Source organism: Plodia interpunctella, chromosome 8, assembly GCF_027563975.2.
Source record: "Plodia interpunctella isolate USDA-ARS_2022_Savannah chromosome 8, ilPloInte3.2, whole genome shotgun sequence".
Lineage (NCBI taxonomy): Eukaryota > Metazoa > Arthropoda > Insecta > Lepidoptera > Pyralidae > Plodia > Plodia interpunctella.
In genome coordinates, this window is record NC_071301.1 from 2,035,664 (window position 1) to 2,056,908 (window position 21,245).

General features: G+C 32.1%; 1 protein-coding gene and 1 long non-coding RNA gene across 6 annotated transcripts in view; both read right to left on the reverse strand.

The window, feature by feature from the left end:
* The window catches only part of rols (rolling pebbles), a 243,653-nt gene that overhangs the window by 74,244 nt on the left and 148,164 nt on the right, over positions 1–21,245 (reverse strand). The gene's annotated exons all lie outside the window — the stretch shown is intronic.
* LOC128672009 (uncharacterized) overlaps positions 1–21,245 on the reverse strand; it is a 51,250-nt gene that overhangs the window by 19,292 nt on the left and 10,713 nt on the right. The window contains exon 2 of the long non-coding RNA XR_008404895.2: positions 17,810–17,849. This is a non-coding gene — a long non-coding RNA (uncharacterized LOC128672009). The remainder of the gene's footprint in view (positions 1–17,809; positions 17,850–21,245) is intronic.

Sequence of the window (21,245 nt, forward strand, 5' to 3'; positions counted from 1 at the left end):
AAAATAAACATACAGACAGATTTTATTTGTGTACGTTCCTTAAATGGACTTGGTTTTGAGAAATTAGGAAATTTGTGTTACTTTCCAGTCGAACATTCCTTTTCACAACTTTATTTATAGTTAGATCTCCATATGCTTGAGTCAGTAAAAATGTTAATAATAATGATATTAGAGTGTTTTACTGACATTTTCTTCTTATTGTTTAAAATCTATCAAAATCTATGTGTTTTGCTGATGTTATATCTTTTACGAGTCATGTAGGTAAAAACTGAGACCCTAAACGATATAAAGCGTAAAGTAATTAATTAGAAATATGAAAGTTAAAAGGCCACATAAGATTGGAATGTGAAAATAACAAAAAATATATAATAGGATGCATTCACACGAGTCTATTCATTAAGAGTGCGGTGCGTCTAACGGAACTGCAATTAGTGTGTGATTTGCCTTATGTATGTCAATAGCACTCGGCAATTTACCCGCCAGAAGTTCACGAATTCGTTCAGCTATTTTTAACGAAAATAATAATGATGGAAAACTGATTGTAAATAATAAACAATTTGACTTTATTGCCCATAAAGATGGTACACAAACAAATTAAAAAATTGAGGCGGAATTGTAGAAGTGGAGGGAGGAGAGGGCCTTTGACCAGCAGTGGGACATTGATGTCTGATATAAATAAATGTATATTGACAAATCACACAGATCGTGTTGGCCCCAAAGTAAGTTTAAAACTTATGTCTTATGGGATACTAGCTCAACTGTACTATATTATACAACATAACTTTACATGTATAGATAAACATCCAAGCCTCAGGTAAACCTAAAATCTTTTTTCCTGACCAGGGATCGAACGCGAGGCCTTCAGTGTAGCAGTCCGGCGTGATGACCACAGAGGTAGCCATAAATGCGAACTTTTTGCTCAGCAATATCTTACAGCCAAACTTTGGGTAGAGAAAAGTAACAAACTGACGACACTGAGCGAAAAATAAATAATCGTATCTTTTCATGTAAATATATTGATATTTACATGAAAAGATACGATCTCACTACATAGTATAAAGTGGCTTTCCGCGTATGTCTGACGCAACAAGTTTGATGCAGGTTTCACTATTAAACAATTTATTGTTGTTGTCATTATTAAACAATTTATTCCCGAAATTTTATAGACCTTGTGCGAAGCCGGGCTGAGTCGCTAGTAATATTTAAGAAGAGGAAGGAATACTCGTTTGTGTTGAGAATGAATTATTAAAAGGGCCCAGACAAATACGTGAGTCAGAATCTAAGTGTGGTCACGTACGTTACTCCCGTTAAACTTGTCAAAACACAAGATCAGTGACTAGGTTCTCACCTGGGTAAATAGAAGTGGCACCAGCAAGTCGATGGAGCAAATGATGAAGGCAAAAAAATTCTGGGAGACATTGATTTAGACGAGGGACTTAAATAAGGTTTTTGGGTAGGTATTGTAGGACTTTAATAAGGTTTTTGATTAGGTATTTGGATAGGTATCTTACAAAGACTTCCATATAGATCGATTGAAGAATACTTGGAATCGATAATATTATACATGGAGTGGAATTCATCATCATCATTAATAGTCATTTAAATGTCTTTACTGCTAAAGCTTGGTTCGATTTAGTTTCTTCTTAAAACTTAGATGTATCGTAAGACCATAAAAAACGGGATCTCTATCCACACTATTTTTGCCCAAACAACGGCCAATAGACTAAATTTTCAATTACAATGAACCATAGATAAAAGAAAAATGCAATGAATACAGTTTATAAAGCACTTATGCTTGATCACGATAATATTAAAATGGTCTTCAAAACATCGGAACAAAAAAATTTAATCTCATTCAATAAATGTATGCTTACACATACGAATACTTTTCAGTAGCATGTGTTTAGGGAGATACACATTTTTATTTTTATGATGATGACTGTAAAACTAGAAACAAGTTACACATAGCGTAAACAGGATGGTTGCATTTACTTCCACAATTTTAAAAATATTACCAGTTCCACGCGTCCCTAGTAACTGTAGGAAGCAGTTTAATAAAAACTGTAGCTTGTTATGGCAGCGCTGTTTATCTGACCCGTGAATTCACGTTAGTTTAATCAATTGTGGACATCAGTGTAATGTCTGGTTCGTTTTATTACTGTTATTTCCTATGCTATGACTCAGGTTTTTTATAAATCTTAAATTAATTGTCATGTTCTTCTAGCTATAGCGAGCACAATATTTTTCTTTTTCCAGATTTGTGCCTCTGACGGGAATTTTAGTAGGTTTACAAATGACACTAGAATGGTCAATAAAATCTTCTGCACATATGTCAGATTGGTATACAAACTCAAGTGGACGGTCTTAACTACACCGCTTCGAATTTCCGATTTCAATCAAAATATTTGACAAAAAACAGATCAAAATTTAAAAAATTGTGGATAATGTTAACCAACCAAATATTTATCAAGTAATATCGAACTAATATCGGATATCTGAGTGAGATATCGATCTGGCAACTGGATCCGAACATGTTCTATGAATAATAATAGCCTTTAATTTAGGTTTGAGGCAATTAGAGGGCAATTTGTTAGCAGATCAGTTTATATTGAAGAAATTCGATATATTTTTATAACTAACTAGTATAGAAAATAACTAGTATATGCCTAAATCCAATTGTCTGATCTAATGTTAATAAAACAAAACAAAGGGTCAAATCCATTTCAGTATCTACCATAATTGATACTAAAATTTAAAATATACAAGAAAACAGTCAAAAAAATAAATAAAAAAAACAGCATTTGAACACCGAATCATTTTGAATGAATATATTTTTAACGCGTAACTTTAATAGCTTTTAAACAGAAACAATTGTAATGCCAATCATGATGTGTTTACTTGAAAAAATATTTTTAAAAATATATAAATTGCCAATGTAAAGACAGCAAAACCACTTAAAACAACAAAGTGTTAAATACAGCAATAAAATACTATATTTAAAACACCGTTTAATTCGGAAAGAGAAAGGAAGTCAGCTATGTTTACGAGGTATTTAAAAATTGCAATTTTGCAAATAGTTGTCATTCAGCAATTTTAATAACCTGGCGCCAGTTTTTGGAGGTGTCGGGGAATTAATGAAAGATAGCTATTAACTGTTGAGAAATATCAAGGCAAGAGGAATCAGGTCTCACACTTTAGGCGTGTTAATGCCGTATAAATTACTTATTTTGGTTTGATCGAAAAATGTTTCGACTCATTTCGATATATGACTTCGACATTTTCAGACTTTTACATTAAACGAATTGTCGTCTTGCCATTCTACGACTTTGGGATTTTCAATAAATATAAATAAATAAATATATTAGGACAAATCACACAGATTGAGCTAGCTCTAAAGTAAGTTCGAGACTTGTGTTATGGGATACTAACTCAACGATACTATATTTTATAACACATACATATATAGATAAACATCCAAGACCCGGGCTAATCAGAAAAAGATCATTTTCCATCATGACCCGACCGGGGATCGAACCCGGGACCTCTCGGTTGAGTGGCAAGAATTTTACCACTGCGCCACCGAGGTCGTCAATGTTTGACATTAATCACTAATAGGTACTATTATTTTCATGTTTTACCTACCACCATTGAGCAAATTATGTTGTTATGATCTGATTTATTATTTCTCGTAAATTATGTGCAATTCTCTCTCACATCTTACATTAGTTAATACATTAAATTCTATTGTGATGGTTGCAAAATTATATTGATTTTTATTAAGATTGTGAGTTGCGAGATAAGAAGTTAAAACTTTTTCGAAATGATTAAGTTTCTCACCTCTAGTCTTCGTCTTATTTCAGATTTTTTAAGTGGATCATAATAAGAACTGACTCACCCAAAAATGCATCGCCTACCGGTCTCAAACCATTAAGATACCTGCATATGTTAGGTTTTAAATGAGCACTAAAGTCCTGGCATTATCTGAGATTAAATTAATAAAATAATACGGATTACTGACCCGAGTTTTGAGAACTGGACTTGAAAGGGTTTGAACGTGATTAATTTTGCCATTTGAAAAGTTAATAGTCTATATTTAATATTATTTTATAAATTTATTTTCTTTCCGTGTTTATCTTCAATTTGTGTTACAATAGTGTGATAAATTGGAAGTAAAGATGTGAATTTTTATTTGTAACTAGCTTTTGCACGCAATCTTGCCCGCGATTTTTACGTGTTCATACGGCTCATAACTTATTTTAGTCGCGATTTTAAGTCAGACCATCCGCTATTCAACTGTGTAAACCACATCAAATTCCAGGCTTGTTCATAAGGAACAGATTTTATGTAATTCTCACAGTAGGTACCACCCATTAATTCAATTTCTTAACAAACAGTACACGTGAATAGCTATTATCTAAATGAACTTTCAAGTGTCGTATCAAAAATAGAAACAAAACGAGCTAACATTTGAAACCGATAGGACAAGAATGTTTAAATCAGCTCATAAAATTAGTAGGTTAAACATCGGTCATTACCATTCAATGTTACGAGAGTGGACAGTACAACAATCGAAGAAGCTCATTTACAATTTAGATAAGTTGACAATAAAACGTAAAACGAAAGCAAAAGTCGTACAGAAGTTTGGCATACGCCCACTCGTATAGAGATTCAGATCATTCACATTTGGAACAAGTTTGTATTTTAGACAAATTTAAAAACCCCCGATTTTCATATATTCATTTCGCTGCAACTTTTGAACGGCTGAAACGATTTTGATCAAACATATCTAAGAACTACCGCCTAAAAATTAGCTATAAAATAAAACAAAAAAAACACATCCGAATCGGTTCACCCGTTGATTGTCTACGGTGCCACATACACGTGCCTCTTTTTACGTCAGGGCTTAAACAAATAAATATTGCAATTCTTTTACTGCCAAACAGCCTATCTGATGTGGTCACCACAATCTAACAACACCAGGGGTGTCACACACATGTTGCCTACTTTTTAGCCTAGGATATGCTATAGTATCCTGTAATTACACGGCCTCTCTCAGCCTTCAAACCAGGCACAACAATGGAGGCACTTCTGTTAGTATTGTAATAATAGTCTTGTAGATATTATTATGCAGATACCAACAGCGTTAGACGAATTACATTAATCTCTTGTCTTTGATAGTTGCTTTGGCTGTGATTACATTAAAATCACATTTTTTTTTGCGCTGAATATACCTATATAATTATTTGTTTTTGTAATTGTTAATGTTGTGTGTGTTGTTTTGATACTATTACATAAATCATGCCTTTTAGGACTATCATCACATAAGGCGATAAATCTTTGCAATTGGGTTATTTCCGTTAGAAATCTTTGCATGATTGTTTTTGATTGGCCAATTATATACGATCTTTAATTTCAATATTTTCAATTTGTTGATTCAATCTTTCACACCCTTGGGCTAATATTTGACTGAAGTCTTCGTAAATCGTTTATTTTCGTCCTTCAAATTAATGACTTTATGCCTAGCCAAAAAGATTACTAACAAAATCATCTGATGGAAACAGTTACTTTCTAGTCATTGATCGGAACCTTTTGATAATTGATCGCTTTGCTTCATTTCTCGCTCGATACAATTATTGGCATCTTTGTGTAATTAATTTTAATTACGTCATTCTGTCAATTTAGTGTATCAGGTATTATTTTTCCAAACACAATTGTTTGTGATATTCAACTGCCATTTCAATAGCTGGAGCTGCCTTTCTTTGTATGTGGATAAGGTAATACATACTTCCATACTAATATTATATACCTGTCTATCTGTCTTTAGACTATGTACATTATGTACTTTAATACATTATTAGAAAAAAAAAACATTGTAAGAAACAATAATGGTAAGCCGATCTGGCATGATAGGGACCAACACTGTTCAAATGAGTTTCTTTCGGCATTTCTTCTCAGCAGTGGTCGTTCCGAAATGCCAGTAGTTTGTAGCATGTGAGAAATAACTATAAATAAAAAAATTGACGAGAAAAAGTGCTTGTGAAGGTCTAATTGAATTGAATTTGTCTGTCTGGCTAAAAATCGGATTTTTAGCATTTTAAAGGCCCACGTTCAAACATAGGCTAATTTTGTTTCGAAAGTTAACCCACATTCTTTTCGAAAATCAACCCCCAAATGACTATAACGAGTGTGAAAGCTTGTATCAAAATTGTGTCTGTTCCGCTTTCGAAGAGAAATTCACGCGGGCGAAGCTGCGGGTGAAAGCTAATTCGATATAATTTCACTAAATTTGGACCTAATTCGTTTTTCTGACTTTACCTCGGGATATTGTAAATCATGGCGTACAAAGGATAATGGCTCACTTGTTAATCTGCCCTCGATGCCCTTCCACTTGCACATAGGAGCTCTAAATATGGCTGAAGTCGTGCAAGAAGTAGCAGTTGAATGTTATCAAGCTTATTAGCGTACTAACTATGTATTTACATGGTCCGTACAAAGAAACTAGGACAATTTATGATAATTACGTTCAGTGTGTTTTCGTCAACAGCTTTATTTTTATTTTGTATAGATTTCAGTGATATTTGAATGGACTGAGAGTACTCAGCAATCTAATTTACAATTTGAGCGTGCGTGTACGCTGGAATCTTGATGATCTACGGATATAAAAATAACATCACGGCACAGCTACTATATATAAGTTAACCGTTTGAAAAGATTTTGAGAATATTATCAGATCTCTTGAGAAACATTCAATAGCCCCATTTGGAAAAGCCTCAATAAAAAAAGTGCAAATTTTTTGCAATGTCAAAATTGCTGTACATAAACATTGTACTAAGCCTTGTAATCCGCATGTCGCCTGCACAAAGCCGTGACTTATCTGTGAGAGCGTGACACTTAAAAATTAGCATTTCCGCGTTTTACACTGATTGTCCAATTCAGGGCAGCGTGGGCGCAGCCTTGCGTCAGCTGGCTTTAGGATCGACGCATATATGCTAAATTATGGCTAATTTATTTTTTAGATCACCATTTACTATTACGACAAAAAGGGCGAAAAGAAAGAGAGATTTGTCATTTTTATTTTTGGGTGATAATTATTGACCAATAAATGGTATATCATTGGCGGATAAAATGAGATCAAAAAAAGTACTTATACTACAGCTAAAAATATACTAATTTAAAAAATCTATACTATTATTATAAAGAGTAGTGCGTTTGTGACTTTGTGAGTTTGTATGTTTGAGGCGGGTAATCTCCGAAACTACCGAACCGATTTTAAAAATTCTTTCACCATTTGAAAAGTATATTATCCAAGATTTAAGCGGGCAACATCTAGTTATATTAATAAAAGTGGTAAAACGTAAAAATAGACAAGAGTCTAAAGAGAAATATGAGTATTTTTACGTATTACCACTTTCACTTCAATTTCCCGTGTTACTAAGAAGCAACACAGGAAATGAGGTAAAAAAAGCCCCAGAATCGAACTGGGTCCTATAACTCCTTTTCGTTATCTAACATTATTATATTTCTGGAAACTAATATTATAACTCCTTTTCGTTCCCTAATATTATTATATTTCTGGAAATTCTCATTCATAATATTATCATAATCTAAATGTTTTATAGTTCTGTTAACCTCACATGAAAAAGGTGAATGTAATCATAGGTATGTACCTCAATTACCTAATCGGTAAAATAGTAAAGACAGATAGTGAACACAGTTTAATGCTAGATTATAATTAAGCATCTAGTTGCCAAGGTACTATATAGTTAAAGTTTTATTAGGCTGAAGCTGTCTACAGAGTTGTGTACTAGAGTGAGAAGTGTACTACAGCTTCAGCGTGGCACCAATACTTTTCAAATGTACGTAACATCACAAAAAAGATAGGATCAATGCTTATCAAATGAATTAAACATCACTAAATATATATATATATATATTGAGTGTTAGTTGCACTAGTTAATTTTGTCGTTAACTTTAACCTGCGCGGAAAATTCCGTCATTTTGTCTAAACGACAACGACGGTAGCACACAGGTTAAAGTTAATATCAAAGATGCAACCCATTTTAAAAAATACAATGTTAGACTCGACAATACATAAATTGCTGGACATAATAATTAACTTTCAATGAAGTGTGCGTCACGCCTTACAGTTAAGACTTTACCTCTTGCATGACCATATACGGTCATCAAAACTCTTTTTCATGCATATACGAGTATATATGATACTGATTTTAAATGACCATCGAATTTACAAAGTTAATATTATTGTAAAACAGAGTTGACAAAAAAGGAGCACCTGGTGATACACAGTTAAATTACGCACTGATTTCTGATGGCTCAGTATGTTTATTCCAATGAAAACAAAAATTTTAAATTTAAATGTGAGCTGACGACGGTTTTCAAACGTATGAACACAAAATTTCCAAACTTACCTAAGAACACTCTAGATTAAATTATCTTTCAAATATATCAAAATCGGTTCAACCGACTGCTGCGATGCCATGGACAGACATACAGATACACAGACACTTTAAAGTTATAAACTTGTGAACGGTGTAACTTGTCAAATTCGTTATATTACTGGCAATCTTGAATGGTCTGACAACTAGTAATGCCGAAAGATCGTGCGAAGTGCAGAAGACAATTTAGGAAAGCGGGCTTAGACGCTCAATGGTTGCGGAAGGAACCAGGAAAAGAATCAGATGAGAGAGAGACCGGCAATCCTGAATCGTTAAATCGTTTCTATTCTGATTACATTATAATAGTGAAATTAAAATAAAGGGCTCGCATTGTCTATGGATTATTGATGTGTTCTTAGATTATAGTTTGTTTTAAAATGATAAAATGTAATTTTTCCCAAGAGTAACAGTATTAAAAGTTATTCCATTGAAGTACGTTTACTTCAATGAAATAACTTTTAATGAAGTGAACATTAAATCAATTAAAGAGACGAACATCATTTGGTACTTAACAATTTTTATCGCGGTTGTTAAAAACTTTATTGAAATCGAATTTTAGCAACCACAGGTACTTTCAGTACAGCTTGGAGGTTAAATAATATCTGTCATCGTTAAATATAGGAGCAAACTCCGTGTCGCTAGAGATTCTTATATTTTCTCTCTTTTTACTTCCTAATACGAAATGAACTTAGCATATCCTTTCTTCAGCCTATCAGATTTCAAAGCTTTATTTTTGCCTTGTCTCTTGTCGTGTGTGTGTTTCTTAAGGTTAGCTGCGTCTCACTGCGAATCGACTCGATGTTGAGATGTAAATACAGTTGCACGCACACTGTATCGCGATAATGTATATAGCTACAATTCATAATTTCTGATTTCACCGTCACGGTAACAAGAATCAGATGAGTCACCGGATGGCGCTCGGCCTTTAATTGTCGTGTGTCAGCATTCATTAGAACATTACCATTACGACATACCTGTTCATCATTATTGTCCTTATTTGTTTCATGACGTGCTTCATAGAGAACATCATTGAGTCAAATGTGATATGTAAAGTACATCAGTATGTACTTTTTATATCACATTTTTCTATTATATAGTCTACATTATGTATTAATTTTTGATTCATATGTCCTGTATTATAGTGATTGTGTCAATCTGATCATAAAACTGATACAACAATTTTGTAGAAGTAGACTATGACACTCTTCAGTTTTTCAATTGTCTACGTCATAAAAATCTGTTTTGACGGAGAGAAGGACAAATAAACACACTTTCATATTAATTTTATTTTATGCATGAATTTCAGCTTCTACACAAATTGTGGGTACAGTTGTTATATTATTAATTATCTTCTCATATGTGTGTGTATATATGAGAAAATATAATTATGTTCCTATTAAGCATGTAACTTATCACCTTCATCAAATGTTGAAATTTTACGCATTTACTTGCATTCAACTTAAATGTGTTGAAACAGTCATTTATTCTAATATTAAACCTTTTAAATGCCAATTAGACACAGTGAAGAAGTATAAAATTTTTGTGGAGATAAAATGTTACTACCATTGCTTTCATATGAATTACTACAATAAATAAAAAATATTGTGGTAATTACGCTCCGAAATATAGACAGTATCGTCCAACAAATAGTGAACAAACAATGTTTTCTATCCCTTGGAGTTTTTGACTTGCGATGCTGTCGAAAAAAGAAATGGTTTTCAATTAATTTTTTAGCTTTGGTTATCTGGCCAGTCATATATATCATTCATCATTTAAAAAAAAAAACAAAGTCTAGCAACCAGCATTTGTTTATCTAAGAACCTAAATTCGAAGATTAAAAATAAATAGGAACAAAATTGTATGAGTTATTCATTTTAATCGAAAATCAACAAAGCGCATCCTGCGCCTGCGTCGTAAACTATTTCCTTTAATCTGTGAGCCGCAGATTACAGCAGTAAATCATAGTTTATTGACTTAACGAAAGCCATTTCATATGAAAGAATTATAGGGATAATGGGTCTGTGATTATGAACTATCAATAAACAAATAAAGGGTTCAGCTGACCGCCAACGTTAAATCACATAAAAGTGCTCAGAAGGAGGCCAGTTAAAAGACTACAATTCTTTTACTGAGAGTGCCTCTCCAACTAATTAAGGTCAGCTATTAGAATTCTTAAAGTCCTTTTTGTCATTAGCTATGCGGAATATGTATAAAATATGTCTTGGATGTTTATCTATATATGTATTTATTATAAAATATAGTATCGTTGAGTTAGTATCCCATAACACAAGTCTCGAACTTACTTTGAGGCTAGCTCAATCTGTGTGATTTGTTTATATTTATTTATTTATTTAAAATATTAACTAATGATAGTAATTCTAATGATACCTACTCGAGATGGGCTTAAGACTAAATTTTTAAAGTACGTAAAGGCTTGTAACTAACATTAAGTCAACATCAAGACATGTATCTTAAATTAAGACCAATGAAGAAGAATAATACAATACATCAATCATTAATTCATTCAATTCATCTAAACATCAATTTACATCAACATCATCTTTATATCAAACACTGAAATCAGTAACACTTCAATCCAAATTGAAATTAAGATATCATCAAAGCTTTAAAGTTGAATGACCCAGAAAATTTAATAGTGACTATCGCCATTGCCCTGTCAATAACATAAGGAAAGCTCGCGATTCATGACAATGGAGCTTTTGTTGCAAACCACCAAGTCATCTGACTTTTGATTTTAATGGACGTTTCATTAGGCTAATATTATGAAGATTTACTTTCTAGTGTGTTAAATTCTGAATTAGGTAAATTGACTTCATTAACTTCAATGACAGTTCTAACATGATCAACAATTGACGTTCCGTTATGGTGAAAAAAATAATAGACTCGATAAAATTGTGGTCGTACAAGAAATGATTTATGTTCTTGAGATAGGTTCCATGTTTATTAATAAGGATTATTAACTATATTTCAAAATTTATAAAATTTTTTACCATGATTGTCAGACTGAATCCTATTTATTTCGTTTTCTAGTTAAAGTTGAATATTACTAAATAACTTTATGTTGTTAATTGAATTTAATGGTTGATTGATTGATTGAAATTAATGGTTTTGGCATAAATATATTTTTAGGACCCTATTTTAATACATGCAAATGGTAGGCAATAACAGTCTGTTCAATCTACTTATTTCGTGAAGTCCCTTCTTCGTTATCATTATTATTATAGTCGATATTATTAAAAACATGTACACCTTTTTACTTATAACTATAATTGAAACGTCGAATACTTTCATATACTGTGTCATCGATCACTTACTAATTATATTATCAAATTAAGTTAACACGATAATAATAGATGTAAAGTAATCATCACGTTAAAATTATAAGGCAGTTACATTTACGCAGATATGACCTTAATTATATTAAAGAATTTGTTTTCATTATCTTACTTTCTCATTTCAAAAATGTTGTCTTACATAATAATATTATAATAGTTAATTTGACAACTACTGCATCAAAGTATTTAATTACTTTCTTGAAATTTTTGTTCAATATCACATCTCTTAAATCTACAATTAGACACAATAAAGTTTTATTACTACAATTTCTAAATATAAACATTAAATACTTACGTTGTTAATAACGTTTTCTAATAAAATATTTTATGTAGAATTAAGCCATAAAAATGCATAAAAACAACATAAAACCTTTGAAAAGACTCATTAACGTTCTAATTCAAAAGGAGGACAACTGTCCAAACAGCCTTTTATGAAATGATGATGAATGGGGTAAAATGCTTTTGAATTTTTTATTGTCCAGTAATAGTCAGAGAAGAAAACTATATCCTTTTCAAGATGTCTTCATAGCTCGTAAATTTTGATTGGACGAGTATTTAAATAGATATTTCTATTTAAGTACTCTAGTGAAATAAAATATCAATTTGAGTGAAATATACTCAATATTTTCAAAACAGTTTTGCACTTTTCTTCCGCGGTGTCAGTAATGATAATCGACTTGTTATGATGATGATGATGATCTATTATGTTACGATCGAAATACCGGATAAAATTTTCCGACATCAAAAAACGCATGAAAAGATACGATAATTTTCATATTCGAACACAAGCAAAATATCAAGTCACCCATCAAATAAAATTGCCACAAATATAGATGGGTACTTTAAAATAGAGTTATAAAGAAAAGTAGTATATGTTTAGCAGTTGTTGATATAACGGCAATGAGCAATAGCGTTAAATCAACGAAGCGATACTGTCATTTGTAAAAAGTGAGAAGTTGAATTAATTCATTATGTTCATAACTTCCAAGTAATAAATATAAAACAGAATGAATGAATACTTATATAAAGAAACATGACTGTGAATTCTATGACGCTATTTAAAATTAATATCTTTTGAGATAAATCATTGCTGACATGAAGGTCTTGAAGACATTATCAAGTGACCTGATTAACACTAGAAAAAATATTACGGACGCATCTGTACTACAGAGTAATAATATAGAGACAAAGCTTCAACAGACTCGTGCTATTCTATATTAATGCACAATGATATATTTACTTTTTATCGTTCTTTGAAATTTAAATCCATGCTGGGCAGATGATGGCTTGTTCAGTTCAATATAATTTATTATTTGTAATAGAATGTGATTTGGTAAAAAAGTTTAATTTTTATTGAAATGCAGCCATCGTTACAATTAAAATTATTGTAGGTACGTGTTATTTAATATTTTCTTTAAACTTTTCCAAGTGCATCTGTCTTACTCGAAACGTTTGCGCTATGGGTACAAATCGTTCACAGAGTTGTTTACTGTTAATAATACTAGCTTAGATGCAGACTCATCTCTACTCTATGTATGAACTGTTACGTGCCAGTGCGTTGATATGATACAATGTCATCCTGAGTCGAAGCAATATATCCATCCCACGCAACTATTACTTTAATACTGTGTGAACTAGAATTTTAGTAATTTTAAACTAGTAATTTTCTTCATGTCGACTTTACTAACTGGATTATCTATAACAATTTGGACCAGTCAATGTCAACGCTTGATGTGGTAGATATAGTATGGGATATCAAATGAAGGCGGTCGTCTTATATTTAACCCGTTAGCTTTATGACCAAAGTACAGACGAATAGAATACCTACTATTTATGAATGTTAAATTTGGTGTTTAGAAACGTTAACTTCATTCAAAAATTGGAGGTCATTAGTTAGACTATGAAAATGGAACAAGTTAATAACAAAGTTGAAGAAGAATCACATGACATAAGCAACAGTTTTGTCTTGTTTAAAGTAAATAAATTAACTAAGCAGGCACTATTAACTGGCCTATTTCCTAGTTTGAGAAAAATCCTTAAGATTGTTGACTAGAGAAACCTACCCAGAATTTTGGATTTCTCTAAACAAACAACATACAACAGAATTCTCTCAGACATGCACCCCTTTCACACTGTTTTCGTAATCATGGGACCTTTCTAAAGACTGGGCAACAAAAGGCGCCTTTACTTAGACAAGGGGTCTTCTATGTGTTCGTCAGACGTCAAGCAACTTAACCTTAGACCTTATGATAGTGTCGGCTTTGATACTGATGATATTGAAGTGAGAGATAACGCTTCATATGTGACAATGCCGAAATAAGATTCCTTGAGATGCGCATTTGATTTTCTTTTGATTTTTACATATCATAGAATTTCCCAATATAGTAAAAAATCTAATATGGATATTTATTTTAAAACTTCTAAACTCATGTAAGAAGAACACCTTATTGTTTTACATAAAGATTAGTTTGTTTTTACTATAATGTAATAAAAATACTAAACCTTGTAAAGATATCAATCTTACACAATAAAAATGAATAGATAAATTTATCTGATAAGATACACATATATTCATAATAATCATGTATGAAGTCATATCACATTGGGTCATGACAATGTGATTGCAGAACATTTGCGACATATCAATTATAAACAACGCGTGTTAGATAAATCATAATAATGCGAACAAAGAACATTCAAAGGACATTTTCATATAACAGATGAAATCTAATACTGTGGCTATAAACTGTAACAAGACTTAGAAAAGTACAATTATCATGAAAAAAAATATTGGTTAAATTTAACTTGCAAGATGTGGCGATAATGAATCCCATTTCCAAATTTTGATTCAACATATCAAATGTTGAACAGAGCATTGAGAAGAATGATTATAGATTCTAAGAATCGATTTATATCCAGCGATTGTAATTGGCACAAAGTGATCTCGCGTTGCAAACTAATTGAGCCTATTGATGGGCATTCTTGACAGCATTGTGTAAGAATGCTCAATATTGTTCAGCTTTCATCACGTCAACTACATTAATTGCATTACCATTAATGGTTGGTAGAAAATCTATTCTTACTTGAATTATGTCGTCATTATTAAAGACAAATATGGCAGTGTAATTTTCATCTTCATTTTGTTCTTTGTCATGTCAGTTTTTATGACAACGTAATACATGGAAAGCTACGTCAACTTAATTAAAAATGTTTTATTTATTCTTTGTACGTTTTCAATTTGCCAGTAGAAAAGCCACACGATTAATGAAATTGAAAAATTGATTTGATCAACAAATCGGTCTTATAGATTTTCTTTTCGTTTAAAGCAGAGATGTTTGGATTCAAAAACTTTTATTGCCCATCTGTAAAGTTTTTCGTTTGAGACATTTTTTATACCTTATGTAGATATAAGAATTGTTTTTTTATGTAAAGGGGTTTTGTCACTTAGTGACTATAGCACTAAGAAAGAATTGATCTATCGATAATCGATCATACATTGCATAGGTAATATAAACACACAGTAAATATATAATAATAAAAGACAATGCCAAATGCATTTTATTTACTGCCTCGGGGGCAATCGGGCATTTAACTGATTGATCGTGGATCCACTCATGCTCATTACTGTAAGGGCACTGATCCACTAGAGATTCGCGATGTAGTCAAGTCAAACTTATGAAATAAAAACACATCACGACTTTCTTAGACAATGGATTAGCTAACTATAAAGCCAATAAAACTATGTGAATCTATTATATATTACTAGTTAAATTATAGACCTACAGTATGACATGGAGCAATTCTAAGCTTAGATCAGCCTGCTTCTTATTCATTTGTCACGGAAAATAAAGTTCTTTTTAAAGAAATCACAATTCTTATAAGATTTTGAATTTTGTTTGAGCAAAAGTAGTTTTAGTTCAAGTGGAGCCATATCATAAAGGTGCCAGCCGTAATTGTAATCATGTTGGTGCAATTTATCGTTTTTAAACCGCTGCTGGTTCTGAATATCAATGACGATTGCCAGATGTATGCATGCTAAAACTAAATTATGTATATGAAAGACAGAACAGCAGCGTTAGACATATACCTTTTTGTTTGTTTCCTGGGTGTAGCTTTTTTAAAGTATATCTATTAAATTGTGGGCTGATTGTTGAGAATTGTCCAATTATTTATTGATCAGCATGTTTTGGTACTCTTTTCGATCAATAGAAACATGTTTCCACCAGGAAAATGCCCGATTATAGAGAACTAGCAACCTGTGTCGGTTTCGTTTGGGTAAAACTATAAAAAAGCCTATGTTACTCCTGAACATATTATTTATGTGCCAAATTTCATCATAGGTCCTGTAAATTTTTAGTTCATTCATTACAATCAAAAATACAAAACATTTCTCTTTATAATAGTACGGAAGTATGGTTAACCTAAAGACAATAGCTGAAGTTTTTCTTATTAAGTTTCGTTTCGGTTTGTCCACGTGTTACTCAGAATACAGTGGTTGGTAAAGACGAAACTAGAAGTCATGAATAGTGGACTTTATTTAACCAGCACCTCTTAGAGATCCAAATACATAAATTAACTGCAAACCTATCTAAACGTTGATCGGAATTGACGTTGCTTAACCTAAGTGATTGAATGTTATTCGAACGCTCTCTAGGAAACTTATCTTTATATATTGGTTATTATTGAATTAGGTAAATGGAGGTTGATAGTTACAGTAGGCGAAGGAGATCAAGAAAGAAACGGATGTAGAGGCTTATGAAAAAAAAGTAATATCCCAGATATGACTTTTTTACGACTTTTTAGTCTATGATGATCTATTTTCTGAAAACCGAAAAGATTTTTTATATTGATATGATAATAACTTACGTAATAATTTAAAACAGAAGGTCCCTTAAGAGGAACTAAATAAATTCATCGACTTGGTATTACATCGATATCACAACTTTTTACGGTAGAAAAACTGAGCTGAGAGGCTTGGGTTTAAATTACAGCATATTTTTGATGGCATTACATTGACTCCAAATGACGGGAAACGGCAAGAAAATATATATTTTTGGTTTCCTACGCAGAGTGGTAGGTATAATTGTCAGTTTACTTGTATCACTGAATGTGAAAAGAGGCTGAAACAGGACGAAATCACGCCTCTTCGACACTTCTGTTCTATGTCTTAAATTTATAGCTTTATGGCTTATTTATCTTAATATATTGGTTACTAAAAAGGTTACAGTTATAAACAAACATGGAGCCTACTAGTGAGCTGAAATCTAAATTAATTGACTTAATTCATAGTAAATCATTACGATAAGCAATTTGTAATAAATAACACCTGAATAACAACACTATTTAGAAAACTTTGTTGCACAAATCAGATCAAGTTTGCAATTCTTTTCAATATTCATTGAAGATCTAGAAATTTTAGGAAAAATAAATGTAAATTGCTCCTAAGGTATGTCATATTATTTATATGGCGCATATCATCTATAATATTCGAATATTGATTAGCATCAATCTGTTCAACAACATCTATTCATTCAGTTGCATAATCTTTCTCCACATTCTCTTTAAATTTATTCATAGTTGAGCATAATTGCTTTATTATCTTCAATAAATCTTGTCTATTAACGGTAGCTTCGAGGTAGCTTATTAAAAATGTATTATTAAACCGGTGACGATAAATCATGTATCACTGGATTAACTGAAGAATAGAATACAATTAGTTCAGGACATAGGCCTGCTATCTAAATAGACGCTAGTAAGGGAGTAGACATGTGGCATATAGGTGTAATATTATTTTACTTTGTTTCTAGAAGTACACTGATAGCTTCAAAAATGCTCAGATGAAAGAGTGAGAGAGAAAAAATAGTAGAACGTTCTAGAGACTCATATTTGACATTTTGGACGTAAATGGGTAATTAATTTTTGAACAGTTAAATAGTTTTCTTTTTTTTTAGTTTAATTATTCAGAAGTGGCATGCAAAACTGTATTTGAACACTTACCCAATGACCTATTTAACTGTTATTTATTTTGCAGACATACCTGTAACAACACAATTATATATTTTAGAAAAAACAATTACCTATATGGTACATTTTCTTGAATTTACTTCTCCTTTAAGGAGCACCTTTAATGTGCAAACATGTATAGAAAGTGATGATTTAGGAAGCAAGAGAGATTCGTTAGAATTCGCAAAAGAAGCAAGTCTGATCCTATAAGATACATGCGGTCGAAGTATATGATACTATGCGCTTAATGCCTGGCTTAAGAGTTTTGGCTTATTTCTAAACAGACAAGCAAGCATACAAACCACCTACTAGGGAGTGATAGTGCTATCTATAGATGCTTGCAATATCAGGGGTGTCACTCTCGCATTGCTGACCCTGAGTGCATTTTTCACGTCCTTATTGAAGATCTCAATGTTTTAGTCTTTAGGGAAAACCGTAGCATTTCTCATGGCATGGCTAATTTCACAACTTGACACTACGTGGGAGAATGTTCCTTTTGAAGTGCACTGTACATGTTTCATCTACCTCTAAATATATCAATGTATTAAGCTCTGTGGGTGGAAGACCCGAAAATTAGGCAGATGGAGCGGTAAAGAATACATTTTCTAATTTGTCATCGATATAGTAGCGTGAGAAGGGGTCACTTTATTAGTGTCATCAATATTTTGTATCTAACGCCAACGTAAAGAAATTCCTCTTCTAACTTTTTTATTTATAGGGCCCTTAAACTGAATTTTAAAGCGGTACTTAATTTGTTTGTTTTTAAAAACTTTTTTTTACTTTTACCAAAATCATTGTGTTTCTTACATCTTCAGGTTTAACAACGAATTGAAGTCAATTTATAGTTGCAATAAAAAATCTAACTGAAAGGTGAATTATAATGTCAATTACAATATTCTAATAATAACCGGTATGTTTGAAATCTATTTATTAAAATTAAACTCAACTGTTTATAGAGTTTAAATTACTATAAGAATGAAAACAAACGAGTTTTAAAAAAATTATAAACAAATCCAATTTTAACGCGTCAGATTTAAAAGGATATTTGAAAGTTACCTTTGAAAGTTTAATTTAGAACTATCATTAAATACAAACGGACATGCAATCATTAATGCTTACATCGGTGTCGGTCGATTAACGATCGATAGTGGACTCCAGATTATTAAATCAGTTCTCGATTATAGATTAATATCTAACTTGTAGGGTTTCTCTCTGTAACTAATTACTGTGTAGGTGTTAGGTAAGAATTAGAGCATGATTTGGTATCAAATACTACTCTAAAATCAACTCTGCGCTGTCTAAAATAAGACTAGTCGATCGATTACTCGATTCTCTAGATTCGATTTAATTTATATATTGTGTTGGTTAGAGGCATGCTTGTGATTCATATTCCAAATGCAGGTACTTATTGTTTACTTTACGAATGTACTTCGCAAATGTATATAACCCTATTTATTTAAAACGATCTTTAATTAAAATGGATTGTTAACTATTAAATCTTCAAATATTTTACAGTCAACCAAACTTAAAGTTTATTATCATCAGCCAATTAAACATCCCCACTGCTGTGGTAAAGGCCTTCCTTATGAACGAGTATGTAAGGAGTGGATAGCTCTGTATCATTGCGACAAATTTCTACTGAAGTTGCTCGGTTCTGGCAAGAATGGATTTAGTGCTACTTAACAAGTGGTGTAGCATTTTCGGTTACCATCGACACGTAAAGATGAATAGTTTTGGATATATTAAATTGCTGTTGACTGCGGATAACCACAATAATACCAGTAGATTGACATTCAAATTCAATACATTAATAACTCATTTTACAATATAAAGTCTTAACCACGTCAAAATTTTGATTTTGACTAAAATTACAAAATCTTACTTTCAAAATCTTGCTACTACCTCGGTAAATCTTAGCATTCATAGCTTCTTGGGTTATAAGTAACGTAAATATCTTAAGTAATTTTGGACATGCTATGTAATTGATTTACGATCATAGCTCTGAGGTAACAATTACAAAGTTTGAAACCTGTATACACTTCATACACTCAAGGCTGAAGAATCTAAGAGATTGGTTTCATTTGAATACCAGAAGCAGCTTCCAAAGTTACCACATCCGTGATGGTCACCAAACTTTGTTAAGACTTGAAAAGTGGAACTATATGCATCATAAATATTAGCATGCTTGACGAGAAGTACAATTAAAGCAGAAAAGGCCACCATAACCGACCTCAGAAAGCTAAACAAGAAATGATAGAATTTAAACTGTAAAGTAATATCCGACATTACACCTGACGAGTTAGATCTTAACAAATGACATTAAACACTTAGCCCGTCCCGTGTTAATGGAAGTAACGCACAAATACTACAAGATAAAGACAGTAAATCTGTCTGTGTGTTTGTTGTTATCGTTCAGAGTTTATCGAGCGAATTCACACCTTGTCCCGTTAAAACTTGGACCGAAATATATTTTAATTCACTCAATGATTTCCTAAGCTTTAAACGTGGGTCTGATGAACAAGGATATTAAAAAGTAGGAAAGCGGACGCTGGGCTCCGACGCTCAACGGCTGCGAAAGCAATTGGGAAAACGCCCAGATAAGAAAGAAAAGATCTGTTGTACAAAAAACTGAAATAAGCATACCACACGCTCAACTGCCGATAATCGGAAATCAAGTAAAATACTTGTCTACGCTGGGCATTACACCTTTGATTTACCAGATGTCGGACGTCTGTCATATTTATGATGCATATAGTTCCAATAGGATAAAAAACATTTTCATAAAATATAACATGATTATGGGCATATTAGAAGAGCCGTATTGAAGTAGAAATGAGATAAAAATAAAAAGGGACCAGTATCTTTTATAAGATCCCATTTAAAACAGGACAGAATGTTCAGGCCACGTTATAAACAGACCAATCTGTCTGTATGTGGTTATCGTAGGCAGAGTTTATCGTCGTTGTATGTGAAAGCTTGTACTGCGGAATAGCTACCAATCAACAGTTATTAAGCCAGTGCTCTGCTGAGAGTGCAAGCAAGGGAGGAGGCGGATTAAGTTCCGTATAATATAATGATCATTTATATACAGTTGCATGTTTCATAGAACCACAAATGTTTTTAATATTCTGTACTACAGAAGTGCCGTGCAAATTTTGCATCTTTTTTTTTTTCACACAGATTGAGCTAGCCACAAAATAAGTTCGAGACTTCTTTTATAGGATACTAACTGTCTTTGTTTTTTTTTTTAATTTGAAATATTTTAAAGGTTTTACTTCTTCAACCAACCGCCACGGAATATATTTATTTTATTTACATAGGACATAAGTCAATACCTAATCATCGAAAATAATTTACTCCAAAAAAATATATGGCGAGCCCATATTTTTATTATTTTTATCTTCCATGTGGAATAAAAATGGTTAGATAA